Raw genomic sequence first — 7,358 nt, forward strand, 5'->3', positions numbered from 1 at the left:
TTTGGAATAAGGGGAAAGCTGAGCCCTAGGTTTGTTGGCCCCTTTGAGATTTTGGAATGGGTTACAGAGGTAGCCTAAAAATTGGCGATGCCTCCAGCTCTATCGGGGGTACAAAATGTGTTTCACGTATCCATGCTCCGAAAGTATGTGTCAGATTCTACACACGTGCTGGGTTATGAGAACCTGGAGTTGGATCAAGATTTATCATATGAAGAGAAGCTGGTTTAGATTTTAGACCAAAAGGATAAAGTCTTGCAGAGGAAGACCATCACCTTAGTGAAAGTGCTATGGAGGAACATCAGAGTGGAATAGGCGACTTGGGAGCTTGAGATAGATATGCGGGATCAGTATCCCGAGTTATTCAGGTAAATTTCGAGGACAAAATTTATGTAAGGAGGGGATAGTTTTAGCGTCCCAAATTTGTTAATAAGGCTTAGGGCCTTGATTAGCGTGTCGGGAGGGCAATAAATTATTTAATTATGTTAATATGTGAATTAAATGATTATATGATTAGAAATACATGTTTAGGTGAATTAAATATGCATGCGGGCCTCATTTGGTTATTAGGGGCATATTTGTAATTTTAGCCCGTTGACGGCATAAATGTGATATATTTGTGTATTGTGATTATTACCACGAGGGTGTGGTGATATTTTTGCGACATGCGATCCAAGACGATCCTAGGGAGTAGAATTGTTAAATAGTCACAACGGGGTCAAATACTCGGCTCGAGAGGAGCCTAGGGGTATTCTGGGAATATAGTATGTATTCGGGAACTACCGGGTAACAAGTAGTAATTTAGCAACTCTTTGGACATGTCGGGATTAAACGAGGATTTATAGGAACACCCGAGGATTTAGCAAGATGTGGAAATTGACGAAATTGCCTTTGGTGGCACTAAAGGATTAGGATAGGCTTAAGGGTATTTTAGGCATTTTGGAGACTTAGGTGGCTGAGGATTGGCTGAAACTGATCACAAGAAGACACCTCTAGAATTAAGAAAAAAGACAGAAATAGAAACTTTCTCTCAATCTCTCTCTCTCTCTCGGTTCTCTCTCCCTCTTTTGGTGCTTGAAGGCTGAAGAATTCTTAAGGATCTAAGCTAAGGAATTGAAGTTTAGATAAGGGTACAAATATACCAGAGGTAAGGATACCTTAATGAATTCTCTAAGTAGTTTACTGTAACGTTTGGTGTGATAGCCTAGTTTCTATTGTGATTAAATTTACGTGTTAAGCTTAGGTTGTGATGGGGTTTTATTGAGTCTTTTGGATGTTTGAATCAATTATGTTGTTTCGATATAAATCCTAGGCTGAATTCTAGGATTTAGGCTCGGAATTGGTGAGTTTCAGTTAGGTTGGCTCGTGAAATGTTTGGGAAATTCTGGGTTTAGCAGCTCGAGCAACGACCTTGTTCATCAGGCGTCGCAGCCCACTTGAACGTAGAGGCCTGGGGGCCTCAGAAAACTGCCCAAGTGCTGCAGTGTAGGGTATAGCGCATCGTGGCCCGTGTCCTCCAGCATGGAGGGCTTTGCCCTCTGACTAGTATCAGGTCGCAACTCTAGAGGGCATTCCACGATCCTAAATAAGGAAGAAAGGGTTAATGGAGGTTTTTAAGCTTGGGAACTCGAATGTTAAGGCTCGGGAAGGATTCTACTACCCAGTTTAGTAGAATCCAAGATCCCGGAGGCTATATAATATTCTGAAGTTATTTATTGGTTTAGAACTTGATGGATGGTTATTATGAATGTGTTGTGACTAGGTTTTCAACAAGGCTCAGATTAGGGGGCTGTGCTCGAGATCGCATTGGCTTATCAACTCGAGACACAGGTAAGAAAATTGTTGTACCCGTAGAGCAGGGCACGACCCTATTGTTTGTGTTTTAGGGCACAACCCTATTGTTTATGCCTAATATATGTGTCGATATATGTGATTATTATGCTATGTTATGCATGTTTGTGAATGAACGGCGAAGGCTGGATACGATGAAGGCCGGGAACGACGAAGGTCGGGAACGGCACGAAGCCAGATACGACAAGGGGCTGGGAACAGCGTTAAGCATGCTGAGTGTAGGCCGCTAGGTTGAGACCCTCCTAGGGTGATGTATCCACCCGCTCGGTGAAGACCGCGAACCCAGGGCCTGGTAAAGCGCCTGTGACGGCATAGGTCGCTATGTGTTTAGCTTGTTGGATGTTTCGTTGTATTATGTGGAATGTTATGTTATATGTTGAGTTTTCTTGATGGGCTTTGGCTCACGAGTGCTCTATGGTGTAGTTAAGGGCAAAGGAAAGTTCAACCAACCATGAGGATAGAGAGCGTGGAGCAACGAGTACATGTCCGGCCTACCTGGCTGCCACTGCCAGGGTTATTTTTGGGAATGTATAGTAATGAACTGATTTGTCGCTTAGGACGACTGTAATTATATTTTTGAGTTGTAATATATTTTCTAAACATTATTTTGGGATCCCAATTGTATAACTTTTATGATTTCAATGAATGCCCAAATTTTTATAATTATTGTCATTAAACAGGTTTTTTTTTTCAATTTAGTCACACGTTTAACCTAAAAACTCGATTAGCGAGCTAATGGCACATTTTAACTCACATAGTAGAGGCTCTAAGGAAGTAGGGCGTTACACTTACCCCTTGCATTGTCTAGTGTACACAACATATTTCTTATTTCTTTGCCGACAAAGTATGTATCAGATGGGACTCATGTATTGAGTTACGAGGATATGGAATTGGAGACATATTTGTCCTTTAAGGAACAACCAGTTTATATTTTAGACAAGAAGGACAAGGTCCTAAGGAACAAGACTATACCTTTAGTTAAGGTATTATGGAGGAGCAACAAGGTCAAGGAAGTGATCTGGGAACTGGAGGCAGATATGCAGAATCAGTACCCCGAGCTTCTCAGGTAAAATTTCGAGGACGAAATTTCTTTAAGGAGGGGATAGTTGTAACATCCTAAATTATCTAATCAAGCTTAAGGGCTTGATTAGGGGGCCAGATGGCGATTTATGTGAATTATTTGATACTATGACTCGATATGCATGTTTAGGTGTATTAAATATCCATGTGGGCCCGTTTCTTATTAGAAGGGCAATTCTCGTAACTTGGCTCATTATGGTTATACTTGGCATGTATGTGATATATGTGTGAGACCACATTATTAAGTTGGTATATTTGAGTTACTCGTCACGAGACGATCCTAGGGAGCAAGTTAGCGGAAAAGTCACAATAGGACCCAATACCCGACTTGGGTTGAGTCAAGGGGTGTTGGGTATCTAGTCCATTACGGGGTTATTGGGTAACGGGAATGAATATTAGAGGATGCATTTGGTATTAGTGAAATTAGGAGGGAATTTCAGGAGTATTGACCATTTTTCCCTTGGTGACGTTTTTTGGGACCCCGAGCCTCAGGATTTACTTAGAGTTACTTATAGTCTAAGTAACCTCACAATTACACAAACACAGAAAAACAGAGAAAATACATTTCCCTTTTCTCTCTCTCTTGGTTACACTATTATTTTTCAAATTTCTTTAGAATTTATGCGGCTTAACAAGAATCGAGGCTAGCTTGGGCTCAGAATTTCTTGGGGAAAGACTCACCATCGATTGGGGCAACAATGGTAACGATTTCCATCCCTAAATCCTTGTTTTCTAGTATTTAGTTGAGTTTTTGTAGTTTAGAAAACTCAGCTCTGATTTTGGGATTTGAAGGGGTTTTGACCAAGCTTTCGCTTGGGTTTTGTTGGACTTGATTTGCTTAATTGATTGGGGGTTTTACTTTGTGTTTTAGCTATGTTGGGATAGGTTTTTGGAGGGATTTGTCTTGAAGAAAGTAGAGAAAAAATAGGGTTTTCATGTCGAGCTGCGGCCCTGTTCTTGGGGCGTCGCGGCTTTCTTGAATGTTTGAAGAAGCTAGTGCCTTCAGACCATTTGAGCCATGGCGCCTGCTAGGGAGCGGCGTGGCGCAGGTTGAAGCATGGGAGAGCTTCAGTTCTCTGACTTGGGGTGGGCTGCAATTCCTTTGTTTTGAGCTGCGACGCTTAAGGGTTTTGGAGCCCCGGGAGGGTTTTTCAGTGAGCGAACTCAAACCTAAGGGCTCAGGATTGATCCTACTACCCGATTTAGTAGAATTCTATGTCTCGAAGGCTAGGAGTCAGTCCGAAAGCCTTTATTCACTCGTTTTGATGAGATTCTCTATTGGTTGTGACTAAGTTATCGCTAGGGGCTCGAAACCAAGATCATTCTCAAGAGTCATTCTTAATACACTTTGCAGTCGGACCTAAGGTAAGAAAACTGCACCCGGTCTACATTTAGGGCTCGAACTGATTATAGTACAGGGTTAACGTTATATCGAGAATGTTTTATTAAATACATAGAATGTGTTGTGTTGCCTACGTCATGTAATAACGGTTGGTCTCTAAATTTATTGGGGAGGCTCAGCTTATAAGCGGAAGGTTCATCTGTGTTATCTAATGAAGGGCTTGGCTTAATAGTCAAGGGTATAGTCGGTTTTAAGAGACTCGACTTGTAACGCCCTACTACCTTAGAGCCGTTACTAAGTGAGTTTAAAATGGAAATTGTGCAACTAACTGACTCTTCGAGGTTTCTAAAACCAAAAGTGTGACTAAACCAGAGGTTAAGGCTGTAATCTTTGAAAATGCTTAGTTTCATTGAAAACATTAAGTATCAAACATCCGGGATCCCAAAATAAGGTTTACAAAATATTTACAACTCAAAAATAGATTTACACTTGATTAACTATCAAAAGAATAGGTTAATACAACCATATTCAAAACGCCCCCAACCAAAGCAGTCGGACAGGCCGAACATGTACGCGTTGCCCCCACGCTCTCCATACTCATGGCCGGTTGACTGACTCTTTGCTTTTACCTGCCACACAGAACACCCGTGAGCCGAAGCCCATCAAGAAAACTCATACAGTATATAACATATGCATAAAATATAGCTGACATATAATCCACTAATAAATAGGAAAACCATCAGACTGAACAAACACGGCCATGCCGCCCCAGAGGCCTTACCAAAGCCTGGGATCTCGGTCTTTACCGTAAGGATAACTCATGTATCCATTGGGTCCCACCCTGGCTACAAGCACTCCATGTGCTAAGTGTTACTTCCTGCCCCAAGGCCGTTCTCAGCCTTCGCCGCTCTCGGCCTTAGCCGTTCATTTCATTATAATCACACATATAGTACATTTCAAAATAATCATTCAAACATATAATAATTCATTTAAGGTTATACATTCGCACGTAATACAATCTAGGGCCATGCCCTGCAATAAGACTGTGGGCCCATGCCCTGTTCTCGGGTGCTACGGTTTTCTTACCTTTCAATTCGATAGCTTTGATCACCTGACTCCTCGAGCACGATCCCACTCGAGCCCTAGCGCTCACCTAAACAAAATCCGTAAGTCAAAGTCATTACCGAACCTCAAGTCCAAAACCTAGCCTCGGGACCAATCCCGAGCCCCCGGGAAGTCCTAGATCCACAAAACGAGGTGGTGGAATCGAGCCCCGAACCCTAGGTCAAAATCCCTCAAAAATAGCCCAAAAACCCCTTTCTGGGAACAGTGCAGCGCTACAGCGCTCTAAAGAGGGCGCTATAGTGCTACAAGCAGAACCAAACATCCCCAGAAATAGGGCCTAGCGCTACAGCGCCCAAAGACTAGCGCTGTAGCGCTAGTTGCAGACAGGCAACACCCAAAATCGTTTTCTGCGATTTCTTTCAACCATTTCAACCCCAAACTTGTCCAAATCTTTCCCAAACCCAAAAACAAACTTATCAACACCTCACACTCATCCCAAGCATCCCAAGAACTCATAACCCAAGCTCAAGCAACCCAAAACTCAAGATCTACCATAATGAACCCTAAACCCAGAAATTCAGTGAATAATCAAAGTTAAAGACTTAGAAATCATACCGTGGATGGAAATTCGACCTTGAGTTAAACCCTAGACCTCCTTAGCTTGCTCCTTCTCAACCTTGGCCTGAATTCCCCTAAAATCCCCATCAATTCAGCTTAGATACACAGCTCAAACCAGTCAAACCCTAAAACTGAAACTTCTAAAAACTTACCTCAATGTTTGATGTGTTCTTGCTAATCCCTTGCCAATCTTCAAGTCTAGCTTAGGATCCTTGATGCTCAGCCTATCCTAGCTCACCACTGAGCTTAGCTTCAAGAAAAATGAAGGGAAATGGTGGGAGAACCACAAACCGATCCTTTGAAGAAAACCCACACTATTTTTCTCTCTTTTCTTTTTCTTCCTTCTTTCTTTCTTTTTCTCAGCCTTATAACTCTATTCTACCAATCCCACTAAATATAAAGCTTCATTTAACTTATCTCTAAAAAGCCTAAAGACCAAAATGCCCTCCCTATTAATTCTAAACCTTTTTGTCCATGTAGGGCCATTTTAGTCATTTTACCCAATTCCCACTAATTCCTCGAGTGACTCTAATAATTTCCCGCTTGCTACCCAATACCTGATTAATCACCAAATATACATTCCTCATCATCAATATTAACCTCAATATATTTTCCAAATTCCCATTTAAACTCCCTAGGCTTGACCCAAGCCGGGTATAAATTCCCGCTTTGACTTTTCCGCTAACCCGCTCATTCTAGGATCGTCTCGAGTCACAGATCACAGATATCAACACAGTCATGCCCAAAATGGCCAAATTATAATTATGCCCTTTCTAACACAATCGGGTCTACATACATACTAATACACATAGCCATGCATCTCAAATAGTCAAATAGTCATATAACATGCTTTAAATCATAATCATGCATTTTACTCATTAAAGACACACACACAAATCCCATTATGCCCTCCAGGCACACTAATCCAGGCCCTTAAGTCTTATTAGCGAATTCGGGTTGTTACACGACTTATCAATCGAAGGTTAAGACTCGGCTTATCAGTCGAAGGTTAAGACTCGACTTATCAGTCGAAGGTTAAAGACATGACTTATCAGTCAAAGATTTGGAAGTCTCAACCTATTAATTGAAGGATAAAGAACTTGGCTTATGAGTCTAGAGTTTAGAGGCTCGACTTAGAAGTCGAGGGCGGTAATAGCATGTAGATCGTTGGCCGATAGGGTTAAGCCAACCCGGAAGCGAGATATACGCTTGAAAGCCTTCACGGACATCTCGAATGTTAAGCATCAGACCTGCTTGGCCAGCCCTAACGTTGGTTATGTGAAAGATGGGCACTAAGCTCAGGCGTGACTCTATGGTCACTTATTTGAGTGAATTGCATGCATGAGTAGCATTATTACTACTGGCATGCTAGTTATGATTCTGTGATCTAATAATGTACTGCTTA

This window comes from Humulus lupulus, chromosome 1, assembly GCF_963169125.1.
Source record: "Humulus lupulus chromosome 1, drHumLupu1.1, whole genome shotgun sequence".
NCBI lineage: Eukaryota > Viridiplantae > Streptophyta > Magnoliopsida > Rosales > Cannabaceae > Humulus > Humulus lupulus.